The sequence below is a fragment of the Lemur catta genome, chromosome 9 (genome assembly GCF_020740605.2).
Source record: "Lemur catta isolate mLemCat1 chromosome 9, mLemCat1.pri, whole genome shotgun sequence".
NCBI classification, from domain to species: Eukaryota; Metazoa; Chordata; class Mammalia; order Primates; family Lemuridae; genus Lemur; species Lemur catta.
Genome location: NC_059136.1, coordinates 21,062,523 through 21,081,396, shown reverse-complemented (window position 1 = coordinate 21,081,396; position 18,874 = coordinate 21,062,523). Strand labels below are relative to the sequence as shown.

Sequence of the window (18,874 nt, the reverse complement as noted above, 5' to 3'; positions counted from 1 at the left end):
GCTACTATTGAAAAAGAACTTCCATTTAGTGAAGAAGTATAACACTCTAGGCTGAGCTGTTGTTAAACCTATAGTAGACTTTGAATTGGCGATTCCTGGTGACTCCTCCGTGGTGTGGCAGGCAAGTCTGCCTGTGGTCCAGCAGTGTAGCAGTGTCAGCTGGCTAGTGATGCTGGCGTGCACGCTGCTTCAGCACTTTCCCTGGGCCAGCGCCAGGGAATATAAAGCAGCACTGCTGACTTGTTCTCTTAGCTTTATGAAGATCCTCTGACTTGGGGTACTTTTTCATGAGCTACTAAACTGTTAACAAATTAGTTGTTAAAGCCACAGAGTATGACCTTCTGGATGTTTTGGATTCAACATCTATTATGGCCTTCTGATAGAAGTTGTATGGTTTTTAGAGCTTTAGGTATTGTAATGGATTTCATACTCTTATATTTATCGATATAAACACTTTTGCTGTTGGTACTAAAATATTCTCACCAACAGCAGAGTTAAGTATGTCTCTGAAAACTCCATGACATCTCACCTTGCTTGTTGCTGAAAATCTACTTTTATGTTTTCTTTTGTTTTTCAAAATAGTTGGTGATCTTTCTTTTTGTGTCATTTGTATTTTCGAAACATAAGAACCACCTTACTTACTGAGATTGTGGTGGAATCTAGTCCAATATCCCAGGCATCAGGAGTACATTTATGGGTTCTTCATAGCAATAATTTGGACACATTAGAGGTCTGCTCCTGCTGTCACTAGATTCCTTTAATAATTTATTTTGGGTAAGCTATTTCATAAATATATGGAAACTATTCTTGAAACTAATTATTTCTTTCATCCTGAATTACCTTTTGAGATAATTTCCTCTGTTTGTTACCTAATACTGCTTATCATTTAAAATAATTTTATCTTTTTAATGTATATGGGGTAACACATAGTCAAGTATTTTTAGAAATACAGAAAACAAATCAAAATTCGCTTTCGCCTTGGAAATTGTTCACTTATCAACTTGGATCATATCTGTCCATCTTCCACCATTGTATTCGTTAATCTTTCATGCATTCATTCCTTTATCACCCCACCATTCTATTCACTAATCACTGATGCACTGATTCCTTCATAACCCCACCATTCTATTCATTAACCACTCATGCATTCATTCCTTCATAACCCCACCATTCTATTCATTAACCACTCATGCATTCGTTGCTTCATAACTGACTCTGTCCGTGGAGGGATTAGTGAGCCTCTCTAGGTCTCAAGTTTCCCTAACTCTGGTATTACTTGTCTTAGTTCGGCTCCCCTGTGAGTAGACCCTGAGACGACGATCTGAGAGAAAGTGGCTTTATTTGGGGAGGGCCTTGAATGCTGGCAGAAAAGTTGGGCAGTGATACAGGTGGGGAAGGCAGCCAAAAAAGCCTCATTATTAATCCACTTCCCACTGAGAGTGACTGGAGCATAATCCCATGGGAAACTGGGGTTAGGGTGTAGAGGACATGCCTCAGCACCATCCCACCTGAGAGATGTGGGAGGATGCATAGTACAGGCATACCTCATTTTATTGTACTTCCCTTTATTGCGCTTTGCTGCTATTGTGTTTTTTACTGATTGAAGGTTTATGGCAACCTTTTGAGCAAGTCTGTTGGTGCCATTTTTCCAGCAGTATGTGCTCACTTTGTGTCTCTGTGTCACAGTTTGGTAATTCTCTCAATATTTTACAGTTTTTCAGTATTACTATATCTGTTAGGGTGATCTATGATCAGTGATCTTTTATGTTACTATTTTAATAGTTTTGGGCCTCCATGAACCACACCTGTGTAAGACAGTGAACTTAATCCATAAATGTGTGTGTTCTGACTGCTCCACCAACCACTGCTCCCCCACCTCTTTCCTTTTCCTCAGGCCTCCCTATTCCCTGAGACACACCAATATTGAAATTAGGCCAGTTAATAACACTGCAATGGCCTCTAAGTGTTCAAGTGAAATGAAGAGTCACACATCTCTCACTTTAAATCAAAAGCTAGAAATGAGGTCCAAAGCTAGACTTCTGGCACCAGTTAGCCAAGTTGTGAATACAAAGGAAAAGTGCTTGAAGGAAACCAAAAGTGCTATTCCAGTGAACACGTGAATGATAAGAAAGAAGAACAGCCTTATTGCTGATAGGGAGAAAGTTTTAGCAGTTGGTATAGAGGATAAAACCAGCCAAGGATTCCTTTAAGCCAAAGCCCAATTCAGAGCAAGACTCTAATTTTCTTCAATTCTATGAAGGCTGAGGAAGGTGAGGAAGCTGCAGAAGTCTGGAGGTAGCAGAGTTTGGTTCATGAGATTTAAGGAAAGAAGCCATATCCATAACATAAAAATATAAGGTGAGGCTGGGCATGCCAGCACTTTGGGAGGCCAAGGTGGGAGGATTTCTTGAGCCCAGGAGTTCAAGACTATCCTGGGCAACATAGCGAGACCTGGTCTTTACAAAACAATAAATTAATTAACAAAATTAGCCAGAAATGGTGGTGCACACCTGTAGTCCCAGCTGCTCAGGAGGCTAAGGCAGGAGGATGCCTTGAGCCCAGGAGTTTGAGGCTGCAGTGAGCTATGATCGTGCCATTGCACTATAACCTGGGTGACAGAGTGAGATCCTCCTGTCTCTAAAAAAAAAAAAGTGCAAGATGAAACAGCATGTGTTGATGTTGAGAAGCTGCAGCAAGTTATCCAGAAGATTTAGCTAAGATCAGTGATGAAGGTGGCCACACAAAACAACAGATGTCTCAATGTAGACAGAATAGCCTTCTGTTGGAAGAAGATGCCATCTAGGACTTTCATAGCCAAAGAGAAGTCAATGCCTAGTTTCAAACTTCAAAGGACAGGCTTACTCTCTTGTTAGGGCCTAATGCACCTGGTGACTTTAAGTTGAAGCCAGTGCTCACTTACTATCTCAAAAATACGCCTCTTAAGAATTATGCTAAATCTACTCTGCCTGTGCTCTGTAAATGGAACAGCAAAGCCTGGATAATAGCACATCTATTCGCAGAATGGTTTACTGACTATTTCAAGACCATTGTTGAAACCTACTACTCAGAAAAAATGATTCCTTTCAAAATTATTACTGCTCATTGGTCACCCCAGAGCTCTGTTGGAGAGATACGAGGAGACTGATGGTGTTTTCATGCCTGCTAACACAACGCCCATTCTGCAGCTCATGGATCAAGGAATAATTTCAACTTTCAAATCTTGTTATTAAAGAAATTTTTTGTAGGGCTATAGCTGCCATAAATAGTGATTCCTCTGCTGGATCTATGCAAAATAAATTGTAAACCTTCCGGAAAGGATTCACCATTCTAGATGCCATTAAAAGCATTTGTGATTCATGGCAGGAGGTCAAAATATCAACAATAACAGGAGTTTGGAAGCAGTTGATTCCAATCCTCATGGATAACTTTGAGAGGTTCGAGATTTTAGGGCAGATGTGGTGGAAATAGCAAGAGAAGTCGAATTAGAAGTGGAGCCTGAAGATGTGACTGAATTGCTACAATCTCATGATAAAACTTGATAAGGAGTTGCTTCATATGGATAAACAAAGAAAGTGGTTTCTTGAGATGGAATCTACTCCTGGTGAAGATGCTGTGAGCATTGTTGAAATGACAACACAAGATTTAGAATATTACACAAACTTAATTAAGAGAGCAGGGGGAGAGTTTGAGAGGACTGACTCCGATTTTGAAAGAAGTTCTACTGTGGGTAAAATGCTATCAAACAGCATCACATGCTACAGAGAAATCTTTCATGAAAGAAAGAGCAAATTGATACAGCAAATTTTACTGTTTTCTTATTTTAAGAAATTGCCATAGCCACCTTAACCCTTCAGCAGCCACCACCCTGATCGGGCAGCAGCCATCAACATTGAGGGGACACCCTCCTCCAGCAAAAAGATTAGGACTCGCTGAAGGCTCAGATGATCATTAGTGTTTTTTAGTAATAAAGTATTTTTTAATTAAGGTGTGTATTTTTGTGTGTGTAATGCCATTATACACTTAATATACTGCTTTTATATGCACTGGGATACCCCCAAATTTGTGTGACTTGCTTTCTTGTGTTATGTGTGCTATTGTAGTAGTCTGGAACTGAACCTGCAGTATCTTCAAGATATGGCTGTACATGGGTGAGGCACTGACAGTGTTGGCTGTGACAATCTGTCATGAGAAATAAATGCATCATATGTGGAAGATACTTTGAATGAACAGGGCCTGGCACATGGTAAAGCACTGAATATCCTCTAATTATTATGATTGTTTACTTTGAACTGTTAGCTGTTTATAGGAGCAGTATATATTTGTTGAATGCCAATGTAGGCTAACACTCCATTAGATCCTGGGATTACCCCAATCTATAACACATGGTCTCTATGCCTGCTAAGCCTACAATTTAGTGAGGAGATAAGCATGATAACAGACTAGTGTGAAAAAAATAAAATAAAAAATCATTTTGCCCAACAAGTTAAAAGAGAGAGAGAGATACTAGTGCTAGGACTATGGAAGTGTGACATTCCAAGTAAGAAATGAAATCCTCATTGAGACTTGGGGTACAGAAGAGGGGCCATTCACAGTTTCCTAGGGACAGCCGGCCACCACTGAGCCTGGCAGGGCTGAGGAAGGGAATATTGTGCTGAGAACACAGCGGAACAAATGGAAGTGTGGCAAAGATGCCGTGTTAAAAGTCAAGAAAGTGTTTGCCATGGTTGGAGCAGTGAATTTGGGAAACTGAGGAAAAGGGCCAACTTCAAGGGCATGTGACCTATGCAGTCATCCACACCTCCATGCTTGGAAGGGCTCCACTCATGGTTTAATACTCTGCTCTCATCATCTTAAAATTCTTCATAATTTTTGAACAAAAGATCTTACATTTTAATTTTCACTGGGCCGTATGAGTTGTGGACCTAGTTCAGCAGAGTGTTAAGTTTGAAATAGATTATAACAGGTCTTACAAACCCTGCTGTAGTGGTTCATTTTATGTATCAACTTGACTGGGTCATGAGGTGCCCACATATTTGGTCAAATACTATTCTGGCTGTGTCTGTGAAGGTGTTTTTGGAGGAGATTAACATTTGAATAGGTAGACGAAGTAAAGAAGACAGGGCTCCTTTTGTGAATGGCCCTCATCTAATCAGAGACCCCAAGAAAACAAAAAGGGTGAGTAAGAGGGAACTCCTGCCTGACTGCATGAGCTGGGACATTGGTCTTTTTCTGCCTTTGGACTCAAACTGAAAACATTGGCTCTTCTTGGGTCTTGAGCCTGCCGTCTTTTGTACTAGAACTTGGCTGTCCTGTTTCTTAGGCTTCGGACTCAACCTGGAATTACACCATCAGCTTTCCTAGGTTCCTGAGTGCAGATCTTGAGATTTCCCAGTCTCCAGAATCGTGTGGGCCAATTTCTTTATATATGTATCTCCCTTTCTGTTGGTTTTGTTTCTTTGGAGAACACCAGCTAATACCTAATACACCAATGCATGAGTTTGTAGTTTTCTGTAGGAAATGTGGTGCCATTTATACAGGAAAGTGACATGTGCCCTAGATAAAAACCCAACGTGGGGGTGTGCGTATTGTGTTAGTGCCAGTACCCATCCTGATGGCTGCTTGAGCCTTGCGTGTATGTTTCTGACTTAAGGAAACATTAGTCTTCAGAAGGCATCCTGAGAGTATTCCTCACTCCTTTCTCTGGGTTGGAGAATGAGAGCTTGGAGCCATTCATTTGGTAAATAAGTGTGTTACCCTAAACATGCATTCCCTGAAGTGTCACCTACAATACCTTTTTCCTACATTTCCCTCTCGAGAGTTCTGCTGCACTTGTCACCCTGATCAGGTTTTTAGTCCCATAATAACTCAGTGACATCTGAAAACTTGGAGATGGATCTGTGCCCTCCTCCTTCTAGGTCAGTTATGAAAATGTCACAAGAATCTCCACGCCTCCATAGAGAGTTCTTCCATCGACTTGTCTCTATTCAGCAACACGCAGCATTAAATTAATAATCTCTATTGGTTTCCTCCTGTCTTTGGGCTCCAGGAGACAAGGGTGGCAGAATGTCTCCTCACAGAGATTAGATTTGCTTAGGTCACCTCTCCTATGGCAATCATTTCTGCATCTAAAGTTCAGTGGAAAGGTGTCAATCTCATTCATTTTCATTCATCAACAGTTCAAAGCATTTACCATATATCAGGAACTGGGCTGGGGCTGGCGATGGAACCAGGAACAGATGGATGTGGCAGCCCCCGTCCCCCACCCGACTCCACCTGGCAATGAGAGCCATTTCCTACCAGAAAACCTGATGACACAGGGAGCTCTGAAACTCCAGGTAGGACCCTAGTTTTGAATTAAAGTTGACCTTCAGATATCATATCTAGAGGAAGTTTAAGCTCACACGTGCTGTTAATGTTTTTATTATTTCATACTATTGAAAGCATTCTGGACAAAACAGTGCTTTAAAGCTGTCAATGGAAAAGAACCCAAAATGTGTAAAATAAATTAAAGAGGTTTATTCTGAACCTAACATGTGTGACCATGGCCCAGAGAGCCTTGAGCAAGTGGTCCCACTGTGGTTGGGTTACAGTTTGGTTTTAGATGTTTTACAGACAGGAATTACACATAAAATCATAAATCAATATGTGAAAGGTGTACATTGGTTTGGCCTGAAAAGACAGAACATCTCCAAGAGGAGCTTAGAGATTACAGGTGGGTTTAAAGAGTCTTTGAATTGATTTTTAACCAATTGGTTAAAGAAATGAAGCTTTGTCTAAAGGCTTAGGATGTTTTAAGATAAGGAAGAGACAAGCCACTGGACATTTACAGAAAGTCAGGTGATCCATTAAGTAAACTGACGGCCTGCAGGTGTGGGTTAATCTCTGTCTTGCATGCTTCTAGTCCTGTTAACGATTTAATATCTTATTGTTACAGTGAATAACTCCAGAAGGGATAGGAGCATGGCAGGCGTTGTCTGACCTCCCCTCTCCTCATGGCCAGCAACTGAGCTTTAAAGTTTTTCTGGGGTCCCCTTGGCCAAGTCCATTCATTTTGCTGGGGGGGTTAAGATTTTATTTTAGTTCACAAAGCTATGTCACGCAGACATCTTGCATGGCCGATAGCAGCCTTGCTGACTTGACTTGGTTTTTTGAGCAGCTCCCACCACGCTGGCCTGGGGAGCCTATTTTGAAGCTGAGGAGAAAGTCCAGGCCAGCCCCAGACACCAGAGCCTTTCCTGAGTCTGTCCCTTGCACCCAGTGAGCCCGCTGCCTGGTACTCTCTGGCGGCCGACCACCCATCCAGGCCACAGCCGCACGAGCTCCTGGATCACAGGGCTGCAGACAGGCCAGCCGTGTCCCGGCTCCCTGAGGGTCCTGCAGAGGCTGACTGGTACTTCTGCGGGGCAGCGACAGGCCTGAAGGAGCAGGGTGGCGCCCCTGTGCAAAGAGGGTGGGGGGATGTCTTTTCAGAGCTTCTGTCTTCCCACTTCGATGTCTAACAATACGAGGCCTCCAGGCATCAGGGAATGCAACCCCTGAGTTGGTACACATCTGCTATATGTCAGATGCATTAAGGTACAAGGGATGTGACCTATACTGAGTCACCCTGCTGGTTAGGGGCAAAGCCAGGACTAAGAACTCCAAACCTCCCTCCTTTCAGCACCAGACTCCTACCAGCCGAAGCATGAATTTTCTGTAACACTGAGTTTATGCTCCTTCCTTTAGGGAGGAGTCGAGGGTGTCTGGGGAGGGGCTCAGCATCTGTAGAGTCTGTGTACGGTTAGGTCAGTGCTAATGTTTTCATGGCACCTGCTCGTATTTCAGTTTGCTCCATGCTGACACTTTATGTGCTTTATGCTTATGGAAACCTGCCTGGGCACTGTTCTTCAGAATAACAGTGAAAAGGGCCAATTGCACTGGAAGAGAGAAGGGGATGGAAGGTATTGAAACACTTGTCCCAGGGTTTTATACAAACTGTATTGAGGACATTGTGAATGTGAAGGTGAAAGACTTTCCCAAACTACAAATGAGTCATCACTGCCCTCACAATATAGTAGGGAAATACAAGAAACTGACGATCAGATATTAGCAGCAGGCATTATAAGTACAAACCACGGGTAAAACATTTGAATCGACAACTTAGTAAACCTCCTCAAGAAAAATGCAAGGACTCAGAAAGTGTTCAGAGGAAACAGAAGCAAGGTAGCAAGTAATTTTGAGGTTATTTCTCTCGGTGCTGTGATAATTTTATATAAAATAATTATTTTATGTCACTAGAAATATGTTTCCAAGTGTCAAGGCCTGGGAATGTCTGATGCTAATTAGAAACAATGTATACTTATGGTTTCTGTTTTGTAATGTGGAAAATTACATATATCCTGACTTTTAAAAACATGAGGAAGAACAGTAATCTGTGCTGTGTGAGAGTTGGAACAAAGGACTTTCTTAGGTGCTCTGACTTCAGATCAGCTTAGCATAGACACAACACGAAGAGGAATCATGTTTATGGTCAGATGTAGCAACCTGGATCTAATAATATGCTCATACTTCCCATACTGGGAGGCAGAATATCAGTTTGGACATTATTTATGTTTTAAATAATCTGATTTTGAGTGGAAATAATAGGTATTTAGAAACTTACATTGATTTTCTCCCTGAGGAAGGAAATGGAAGGCAAATATATCATCTCTTCACCTTAATTCATTTTGAATCTTAGTTCCAAACTAAATGAGTGATGGATCCAGGATGATTGTATCCAGTGGGGCTAATATTAGAAATGCTGATGGCTGGTTGGCTTATTTGTTTTGCATTGCATCCAAAAGGATTAAGGCAGCTTACAAACATACAGAATGAGCAATAAGATTTTTAAAAGGAAGAGATTTGAAATCAGGCCTAAAGGAAAACAGGATAAGCAAAGTATTAATAATATGAAGCCATGGGGGAGGTTAATCTTAAAAAATGCATGTGTTAGCTGCGCATGGTGGCTCATGCCTTAATCCTAGCACTTTGAGAAGCCAAGGTGGGAGGATTGCTTGAGGCCAGGAGTTTGAGACTAGCCTGGGCAACATAGTAAGACCCTGCCTCTACAAAAAATTTAAAAAATTAGCCGGGTGTGTTGGCACACATCTGTAGTCCCAGCTGCTTGGGAAGCTGAGGCAGGAGGAGGATCTCTTGAGCCCAGGAGTTTGAGGTTGCAGTGAGCTACGGTGATGCCACTGCACTCTAGCCCGGGTGACAGAGTGAGACCCTGTCTTTTTTAAAACAAAACAAACAATACAAAACATGCATTAATGGCTGCTATAACTGCAAGAGGAAGGATACAAGTTTGACTCTAGTTTTTTGTAGCAGACAGCACAAAAAAGGAGACAGGGCAGTTATTCAATATGAATGTGGTGTTCCTGGACCTGGTCCGGGGAAAACCCATCCATGGGCTCAGGTAGTTGTGGAGGCTGGCAATTCTGAATCTGCAGGGCAGGCTGGCAGGCTGGACCAGGGAGGAGGTGATGTTGCAGCTCTAGTCCGAAGACAGTCTTCCTCTTGGGGGAACCTCAGTCTTTTCTCTTAAGGCCTTCAGCTGCTTGGATGAGGCCCACCCACAGCATGGAGGGGTTCTGCTTTACTCAAAGTCTACTGATTTAACTGCTAATCCTATCTAAAAACTAATCCTCATAGCAAAATCTAGGCACCATACCCTACTCGAGTTGACACATGAAATTGTCACACCATGTTATGAAAGGGATGGAGGGAAGAAGCTAAAAAAGTTTATCTGTAGAGTGAAATTGATCCAGCCACAGATGAGGGCTAATTTTCTCCACAAGTGTTTGAAGGGTGCCTTAGGGGGCAAGGAGCTAGATTTATGCCATTGGCTCCACAGCGAGGAACCAGGCCCGGTGGGTCCCAGCTCCAGGGGGCTGGTCTTAGTCTGCTCACTGGGACAGAATAATTTCCCTGTCTCCAGAAGCTTTCCAGAAGCAGTGAGATTGGCTCTGGGCTCTTGTGGAGGGAACCATTTCTGGCTCTGGGTGGTCCTAGTTCTAATCTTAGAGAATATTTAACTTATGATATGGCGATCATCAAAAATTCAATTATGTTTATTCAAAACAAACTTGAGTAAGTGTGCCACAAATGCAAATAAGAGAAATAGGTCAAACCTGAATTTGAAAATGGGGAGGTGGGGTGATGTGGGCACGAACATCTCAGTGTGTGATGTGAGCGTATAATAGGCACCACGGTGTAGACGATATGCTTGGCCACATCAGGGTGAAATGCTAACAAGTATGTATGAATTCTCAAGCGCAGGTGAGTGTGATTCTCAGTTTTATTCTGAAAGCTCAGGGAGAGTATTTTGGAAATGTTGACGTCAGCCAGTGCTTATCCTAATGAAGTCAGAAAACAGGATTTCAGTGGACAGTGCAGCCACATTGATCAAGGAATGAGGGGCAAGAGCAGGGGAACTTTCCCTTGGAAAAGAGTTTATGTTTTTTATTTTTGTTATTTAAAACATTTAACAAAACCAATAATCTACACCCCATGTCCTCTAAGGTGTGAATGAAGTGTTTTTGTCACCAACAATGCAGATAGTGTCTGTGCCCGGCAGAGATGGAGGCTGACGGTCTTCATGCAGTTCCCCATGGTCTTCATGCTGTTCCCCACGGTCTTCATGCAGTTCCCCACGGTCAGTTCCCCATGGCCCACGTGCAGGCTGCCTGGGCAGGCCCTGCCCCTGGGGGCTCTGCGGGAGACAGTCTTCCCTGAGCTGCCCCTCTCTGCCTTCCCAGTTGAGGCTTGCTTCTTTCTTCATATGATAGAAACTCACACTAACATTTGGTGGGTCTCCGCCTAAGGAAATTTTACAAACACTGGGCTCTTCTGGTCCTTGAAATGAGCCTGGCCTCAGTGAGGTGTGTTTTCATCTGGGACAGAGGAGCCCCAGCCCCAACTGCCCCTTTGCTTCCAGCCACCTGGGCTCTGGAAAAGCAGCTGTCCGGAGCATACACCTGGCTGTCCTGCAGAACTGCCTTCACGGGTGGTTTGAGGGCTATGGTCACCTCAGGGTTGGTTCACCCATGTTTCTTTTAGAATCTATCTCCCTGTTGCTCTCTCTTCCCTGCCCTTTGCCCCATCCCCTGTTACTCTCTCTCCCTCCCTCCCACTCTTTGCTCTTTACCTCTCTCTCTCCCCTCGCCCCCCTGCTTTCTCTCTCTATTTCTCCCTTCCTCTCTTTCTTTGCAGCTCTCTCTCTCTCTTTCTCTCTCTCCCCGTGGCTTTCTCTTGCTCTCACTCTCTCATACAATACGGTTCTGAGAAGCAGGGAAGGGCACAGCCTGGGTAGGATGTTGCTAAGATCTTCCCTCCCCTCTGCAGTCGGGTTCATTGTCAACACAGTGCTTGCCTAACGCAGGGAAAACAACATTCCCAGAGCCTGGAGCAGGCACTAGAATGTGAACTGATTAACTGAAAATAAGAAATTGTCAGCAGAATAAGCATAGAGGTCCACATGGCCAGCTCATTCTGTCCTTATAATCAATCCTCCGAGAAGCCAAATTGTAATGAGGACATTGCTTTGGTGAGTGAAGAGAAAAACCAAAAAGGATGGAGTGGGTCTCATCAAAGTGTCTTACGAGAGTCTGAAGACAGTACTCTTACAGCCCTTGCGTGACTCCGCTCTCCCTTTTACCTTGGGCTCTCCTTTCCTTGGTGCTGCGCCTGTTTGTTCTTTCCTTTGGATCTGTTACTAGCGCTAATCAAACTGCTGAGATGCCCACATAGCGCATTTTTGCACAAGCTACCCCCACAGTGCTTAATTGGAAAATAAATTCTTGACCTGTCCTGTTACAAATGGTCGTTCAGGCTGGTAGATACTTTTTTGGATGTCCTGGTCATCCTCCAATGCACTGATATCAGAGTGAAATTGGGAGGACAGTTTTATTGTCCTGATTTACAAATTCTTATGGGAACTTCATTATAGCCTTAAATACAGACTAAAAAGGAACCCAAACTATTAATTATTAAAGCCGTTTCATAAGTCAACTTCAAAGTAAATAAGCAAGAATTTAGAGCAAAGAGAGTTCAAAAAATATGATATTCCATATTAATGTACTATTGCAATTTTGATTCACTTTACTGTAAATTGCACTTTACTGCAAATTGTCTTTCTTTTCCCTTCCTTGGAATACAAAAGAAAAACTGTTCCTTCCTTTCTTCCTTCTTCTGGATCCCAGAAATTTGGTGGGTGTGTTGAGTTTGAGCCCTAGAATTCAAGTAAGTGGTATCTCCAGGGCTGCAGAGCGGACAGGAAGAGGCCAGAGCGCTTGGCTTCCTTCCTGTGTTTTCTCTCCCCAGAACCAGCTGGCTTTTAAGAAAGGCTCTGATAAACTCAGTCTCTGAGATACCAGTGAATGAGAAGACTTAAAAAGTTACCAACTGTAAATAAATGAACAATATTTGTATTATCTCTTCTATGGATGTTTTCATTTAAATAGTCCATGTTCGAAATAAGCTAAGGGAATAGTGTTCCAACTGGGGAACTGGGACATCTTTTAGCTAACCGGGAGCATATCTGGGGGACAGATCAGCCTTTCTGTCCCTGAAATTATTAATATAATTGTTTGCAGTTTTGCCTCATCACATCAGACAGACGATGGCCGTGAACCCCAGCCTTTCACCACCACGTGCTTGCCAGGACCAGAGTCAGAAATGAAAACAGAATGGTCTAACTGTGGGGCAGCATTAGAAACTGGGTTTTGTTCAGTCAGTCAAGTACTAGTCACGAAGAGAAGCAAGGGTCTGCGACAGAATAAATAGTTGGAAGCAGGTACAAGCAGAGATAGCGGGTCTAATGGTGAGTCCTTAAGTGGTGTAATGAATAGGCTCAGCTCCTTTCTTATGGATACTTTCCTACTGTGTCAGCTCTGCTGACAACGAGTCTCTCTGACCAAACTCCAATCAGTCTCCTCTGAACTCTTTTCTTAACTAGGCCTTGACTTTTGGGCATCAGTGTTCATCTCTGCATTATTTAGTTTTAGCAAGAGCCCCGCTAAGTAAGTGTAACCCCCCACCCTCGATATCTGATCACCCTCCATGTCTGGTGGGGTCCCTCACCCTCTACCACCCCCAGGAGGTGTCGGCCCACCCTGGCCTGTCTTCAGCAAGAGTCCTGTTGGGTCGGTTTGGCCAGAATCCCCCTCACCCCTGATGTTACCCCTCAGTAATTTTCTACCCGCTGACCTCTCCACCCCCACACTCTGCTCTTTTGCTGTAAGTTCCCACTTCTCCTTGCATTGGGAAATGAGCTCTCTTTCTCCCTTACTGCAAAACCACGTTGCAGTGGTCCCTGTTCCTACTGCAATGGTCCTGAATAAAGTGTGCATTACTGTTTTCTTAGCAAGTGTCATAAATAATTTTTAACACTACTTACCTCTACTCCTCTTCTCATACACACACAGAGACTCTCTCTCTCTTTCATGCACAAGCTGGGGGGTGCTCAAAGACTTGCAGTCCTGAAGCCAGTTCCTGGTTGAGGTAGGTCCTCTTGGGAGGGGCCTGAGGATGGAAGACAAGTGGAGAACGTGGTGGAGTTCCCTCTTTTTCGAGTAGAACAGGGCACTGAATAAAAAACAAAGCTTTGGTTTTATAAGCTGCAAAAGATCTCTAATATTTTTGTTGTTAAGAAAATTGGGAAAAGAAATAGCTGTACCATGAGAAATCAACTCAACAATCTCAACTGGACCCAGGGCTCTCGAGTGTAATTTAATATTCAGTGCCTCATTAAGAGACCCAGGGACTCCTGAGACTTTTGAAACCACAAGTAATTATTTCACAGGAAGGCCGCTAGCTTGATCAGTTTGATCCTACCTTCTCTGTGAGAAGGAAGGCAGATGCTTGGATTATACAAGGTTAACTCTTCATGGCAACTTGGTTTCATTTGATACATTATTCCTTTGACTTGGAGGAGAAAACATTGCATCTAAAATCGAGCTGTCCCTTTGCATCTAAAATCGAGCTATCCCTTCCATTTCTGCAGGAGTGGAATATTGGTCCGGTGAGCCTTGCCCTTCTTAAAGCTGGTGATCTTCTGTTGAAATCCTCACCCAAAATTTTACAGCGGCTCCCTGTGCTAATTTCAGTATTTTAGGTCTGCACTTAGGCACATGCCCTCAGGTTTCTGCTCATAGTCGTTCCCCAGAGAGGTGCTTGTCAGTCTCCATCATTACATTGTATGCATATGTATTTATTTGTTTCTTCTTTTTCTTCTAGAATTTCAGTGCCACAAGAGCAGAGTTTTATATTCTTCTCTGCTATGGCCCACAGTGTCTAAAACAGGGTCTCAGGAAATACCATCAGACAAAGGGTGAGTGAGTGATCCAGTGAATTAATGCATTAGCGTACCCACTCCTGGAACTTGCTTTGGCTTTTGCAGCCAGATAACATGTTTTATAGACTAATGGTGTTAGGTATATATGTCTTTAAGAGAGGGCTTACGTAAAAATACTGTTAAGGCGAAAGATATAAATAGAAAAAGAAATTTGCTTTAATGTGGAGTTTTCCCTATAATGGGTCATTAGTTAACTTGTCACTTTCTAATTCTATTCCATCCCAAGAATAAAAGCTTTAGACAGAGTTTTTAACACTATGGTGACTTTCCAGCTTTATTCACATGTGCTGGGCATCTGCCGTGAAGAATGACAGTGCAGGGTCGACCTCTTTGTCCTGCCTGGGCCCCGTGTGTTGGGGGCACGGAGCTGTCTGATTTGCTCTGAACGAGGCTGCTCCTGGTGGCCTCATGGTCACTGCTTGCATGAGCATTCCGGGTGGGATCTTTGGTCCTGCTCCGTGTCTAAGAATTGAAGAGTAATTCCCTTCTTCAGTGGGATCATATGGCCAGGAGTTTAGGTGCTCTTACATCTCACTACTCCACGTGTCTTGGGGGAGGAGGCAGAGTTTTAGGTGAACAGGTGTGGCTGCTGACATTGTCCTGCAAGTACTGGACATAACACAGAAACCACGGGAACCCACTTCGCTGGGAGAGGATGTGAAGGGAATACACAGGCTGAAGTCTGAACTCAGCCACTCAGTCCTCTGTGGTTTAACATGTGTTAACATAAACCTTGTCCCTAATTGGTCTGCAGCCACCCTCCCAGAAAGAAGGAAAGGAAAGAAAGAAAGGAAGAAAAGGTGAGATATAATTTGATGTTTTCTTCTAGCAGTACTAATGAATGTTGCCTTTCAGAAGTTACTTGAGTTTTAAGAAATGCCCACATTCTGTACCCAGCTTGTTTTTTTCAAAATGAGTTGGAATTTAGTCTCAGCAAGGCCGGCCCCAGGAAAACACCATAGGAGGTCGATTTGTAGCTTTATTATGACATACCCTGATTTTTGCTTAAAATGCAAATTCTTCCATTTTGAGTCTTGGCTTTGGATATGTAAATGTTAAAAGCACTTACGGAATAGAGTTTAAGACTCCATGAAATAACTAGTTATTGAATCCTAAGAGGAACAACTTTTTCTTTCTCTTTTCTTGTTGTTTTTCTCTCTTCTTTAATCCATTTCATCATGCTTCGCCTGTCACATATTTTTCACCCATCTTCATAAACATCATGTCTCCATGCAGACCACACTGTTTGAAGCCCAGGGACTTCTCCTTTTGTGAAAAACTTCAATTTGTGTGTACAAATGGAAAGTTATGCCAAAAAAGAATTAAATGGCATTGGATAGTGAGTGTATGGGAGGAAAAACTTTCCCTCTACCCTCTTAGGTTCAGTGCTTGGGGGTGGAGGGGCATCACAGAGAAATGAATACCCAAAGGAGAGATGAGATTTGTGAGCTTATTCTCAGTTTAACAGGGGAAAGGGAGAGGGGAAAAGGCCACTTACGGGAGAGCAGATGATGATCAGGAAAGATAAAGCGTCTGAGAACAGACGGGCTGTGTGATGGTTTGTGAGGACTGATGTCTGCCTGGGTGTTTGCCGACTTCTCTCCTCTCCTGGAGTAAAAGTCCATCTTCTCTGGTTGGTGAAACTCCTAGGGAGGTGGTTTATGACAGTTTAGCTCTTTTTTGGAGTGGGGGAAATCTATTTTTAGGTAAAAATAAGAATTTAGAGGAAGCCTCTTCCTGCATTTATTGATTCTCAAATGTCTTCAGCCCAGAGTAACCCTTCTGTCACTGTAGCACATGTGGGACCCCTTCAACGATCTAGGAAGTCCTAAGCAAAGGGAAAGGAAAACTACAGAAAGGGAGGAAAAACATTCAGAAAAAACGAGCAGGATACAAGCTAGTTATTCCACATTGTTCTTGGTAATGACCACTTGCTTCTACATTGAAACCTTTTGTTGATATGTATCAAAGTGAATTAGTGAATTTATAGATATGAAAATGAAGAATGACTTTTTCCCTCGGATAAAATAAAATCAAACTCTAGTGGACAGTGATGAGGAAAGACAACAGCATTTCTGGCGTGTGATCTGCCCGGCGCGCTCCGCGGCCGTGCCACCCTGTCCCCGTGGCACTGGGGAGGGGGCGGAAAGGACTGAGCGTCTACTTCCAAAAACCCATTTCAGTTTTTTAATAGTAAAAAGCAAATTGAAAACATGTCAGGCATAAAATTGATGAAGCACAATAAAATCATTCTGAGATTCTAGCAGTAAAGCCTACCCAAATTAATCAAATAAGAGATGTATAATTCTTTAATACGACTCATCCGTAAAGCACTGCCAGCATTTATGAAGCACACAACTCTATTACAAATTCTGTTGATCTCTTGATGAATGTTTAAAGCACTTTTAAAACAGCAAAGAAGAGGTGCAGCCCTCACTGAGAGATTCGTTTTCAGCGGCGTTGGTTTCATGGGGGAACTGGGAGGAATGAGTCCCTGATGCAGCCTTGATTGGTCTTCTGGCTCTCCCAGCACAACTGTGGTACAACCAAGGTCATCAGTGGTACTTTCTCTTCGATGTATTTGAAAAATGAATTAGAATCCTGCTATGAATTTGTGAGATACTTGAATGGCATAATGAATTCTGTTTATTTCAGACCACTTAGCGAAATTTCTTCTAATTTATTTTATTACAGAAAAAAAATTTAAAGACATCAAGAACCTGAAAAGGAAAACGATCAGTTATTTTGATTCTGTTCTCAGGACATTTTTGGAAGTAAAGGCTCATATTTCTCTCCTTAATTGGCATAATCTTGGGGAAATTCTTATTTTCTTTTCTTTGTACATCATGGTATTTTATGCTTCATTTTGTGACCTTGGTCTTATCACTCAGCAGTCAAATAACTGCTGGAGTCAGTCAGAGTTGCTGCCTGATGAGGATGGTGTGTCATGAAAGGTCTTTGGAGGAAAAGTCAAGGGCTTAAAAGTAAGGAAGGTAGGTGACATAGCAGAAGCAGGTATAAGACAGATTTTTAAAAGTTATTGCTTGTGTCTTGTATATCTGTATATCAATGTCATCAAATTTCTCAAAATACAGTTACAATTCATAATTTTCAGTATCAGTAGTATGTATCATCCTCCTAAATCCCAGAATTGTAATTTTACTGTGTCGGTATTTATTGGAAAACCTGGAGGTGGAAAGTAGGAAACACAGCCAGAGGGTCAGTTCCTGTTACTGCCATGGAGTTCGGGGAGCTACTGTGTTCTTTTTGCACCGTGGTGCTGCCCCGGGGTAGACCTCTGCCCTTGCCATTCCCTCCCTCTTCCTGACATTCTCCGAAGCTGCCCCTTCCTGTCTGGGCTGGGCCCAGCACCCTCACCTGTCTGTTCGCAGTTCCCACTCAGGACGGTCCTGCTGACGTCACGCCTGCACCTGCCACCTCCCAGTCTGTTCTCTTTAATCCGACCTGTCCCTGCCGCTTTAGGCTCTGTCCCAAGGGCTCCCTCTCTCGCGCCTACCCTTACCTCTCTCGCACCTCCACTTCCACCTGGAGACATTTCTGCTTCGCCTCCTTCCTGATCCCCCAGTGCTGTTCCTGCAGCTCTCTGCTTCTCAACGGGGTATCTGCCCCTCCCTACCTTTGATGCACGGTCCCATCTCCATGCTCAGCTGATTAGGCCGTGCCACCTGAGTGCCACCTGAGCACTTCCTGCGCCACCACCCAGGTGAGATTCCTGGATCCCTCCCCAGCTGGCTGCTCCTCCAGCGCGAGCACCTCCACGGTGTCCAGACACACCGATTGACTGAACGACTGACTGAACCGCGTTAGTCTCTTAATCGCTAAAAAAAAAAAAAAAAAAGGTAAAAGATGATCATTCTTTTCTGAATATTTTTTCATGCAAGTGTTGCCCACTTGCTTGTTGTTTACAGAGCACTGGCTACGTGTAAAGCGCCTGCTAAGTAATATCCAATAAAGCTAAAGAAAGAGAAGATCAGGTCTCTTCTTAGCTTAGATCATCTTCAGTTGGCACCAAAACATACTGGAAAGTTTTACTTGAGTTTTTCTTAACATCTAACAAACCATTTGTGTTTAAAGGTTCATTGTTGACAAATGGCAATTGTTTGAGTGTCATGTGTTTTTATATAGTTAACTTATTTTGCTTTTTCTATATGCTTTATAATAAGTTTCACAGTGAGCCTAGAAGTTTAGGTAGGTTGGTAGCATTATTTCAAATCTGTGTGTGGAAAATCAACACAAATTTAATCTTTCAGCCCCAAATAAAATCTTTTCAGAAAGATTAAGTATTTAAGAGTAAGGTTATATTAAGTTAGAAGTTTTAAAACTAAGTTATATGCTAAGCTTGCAGAAGTCCACTTAAGTAGACTCAATTTAGATAGCATTTGGAAGCATTTCAAATTTGTGCGCATGTCACCTAGGGCTTCTCTTAGTGAAGGGAGCTTTGGGCTATAGTAATACAGTTTAGGAAAGTGTAAACTTCAT

At 42.9% G+C, this 18,874-nt stretch overlaps 1 protein-coding gene across 2 annotated transcripts in view; it reads left to right on the top strand.

The window, feature by feature from the left end:
- GABRB3 (gamma-aminobutyric acid type A receptor subunit beta3) overlaps window positions 1-18,874 on the top strand; it is a 191,840-nt gene that overhangs the window by 63,048 nt on the left and 109,918 nt on the right. The window lies entirely within an intron of this gene.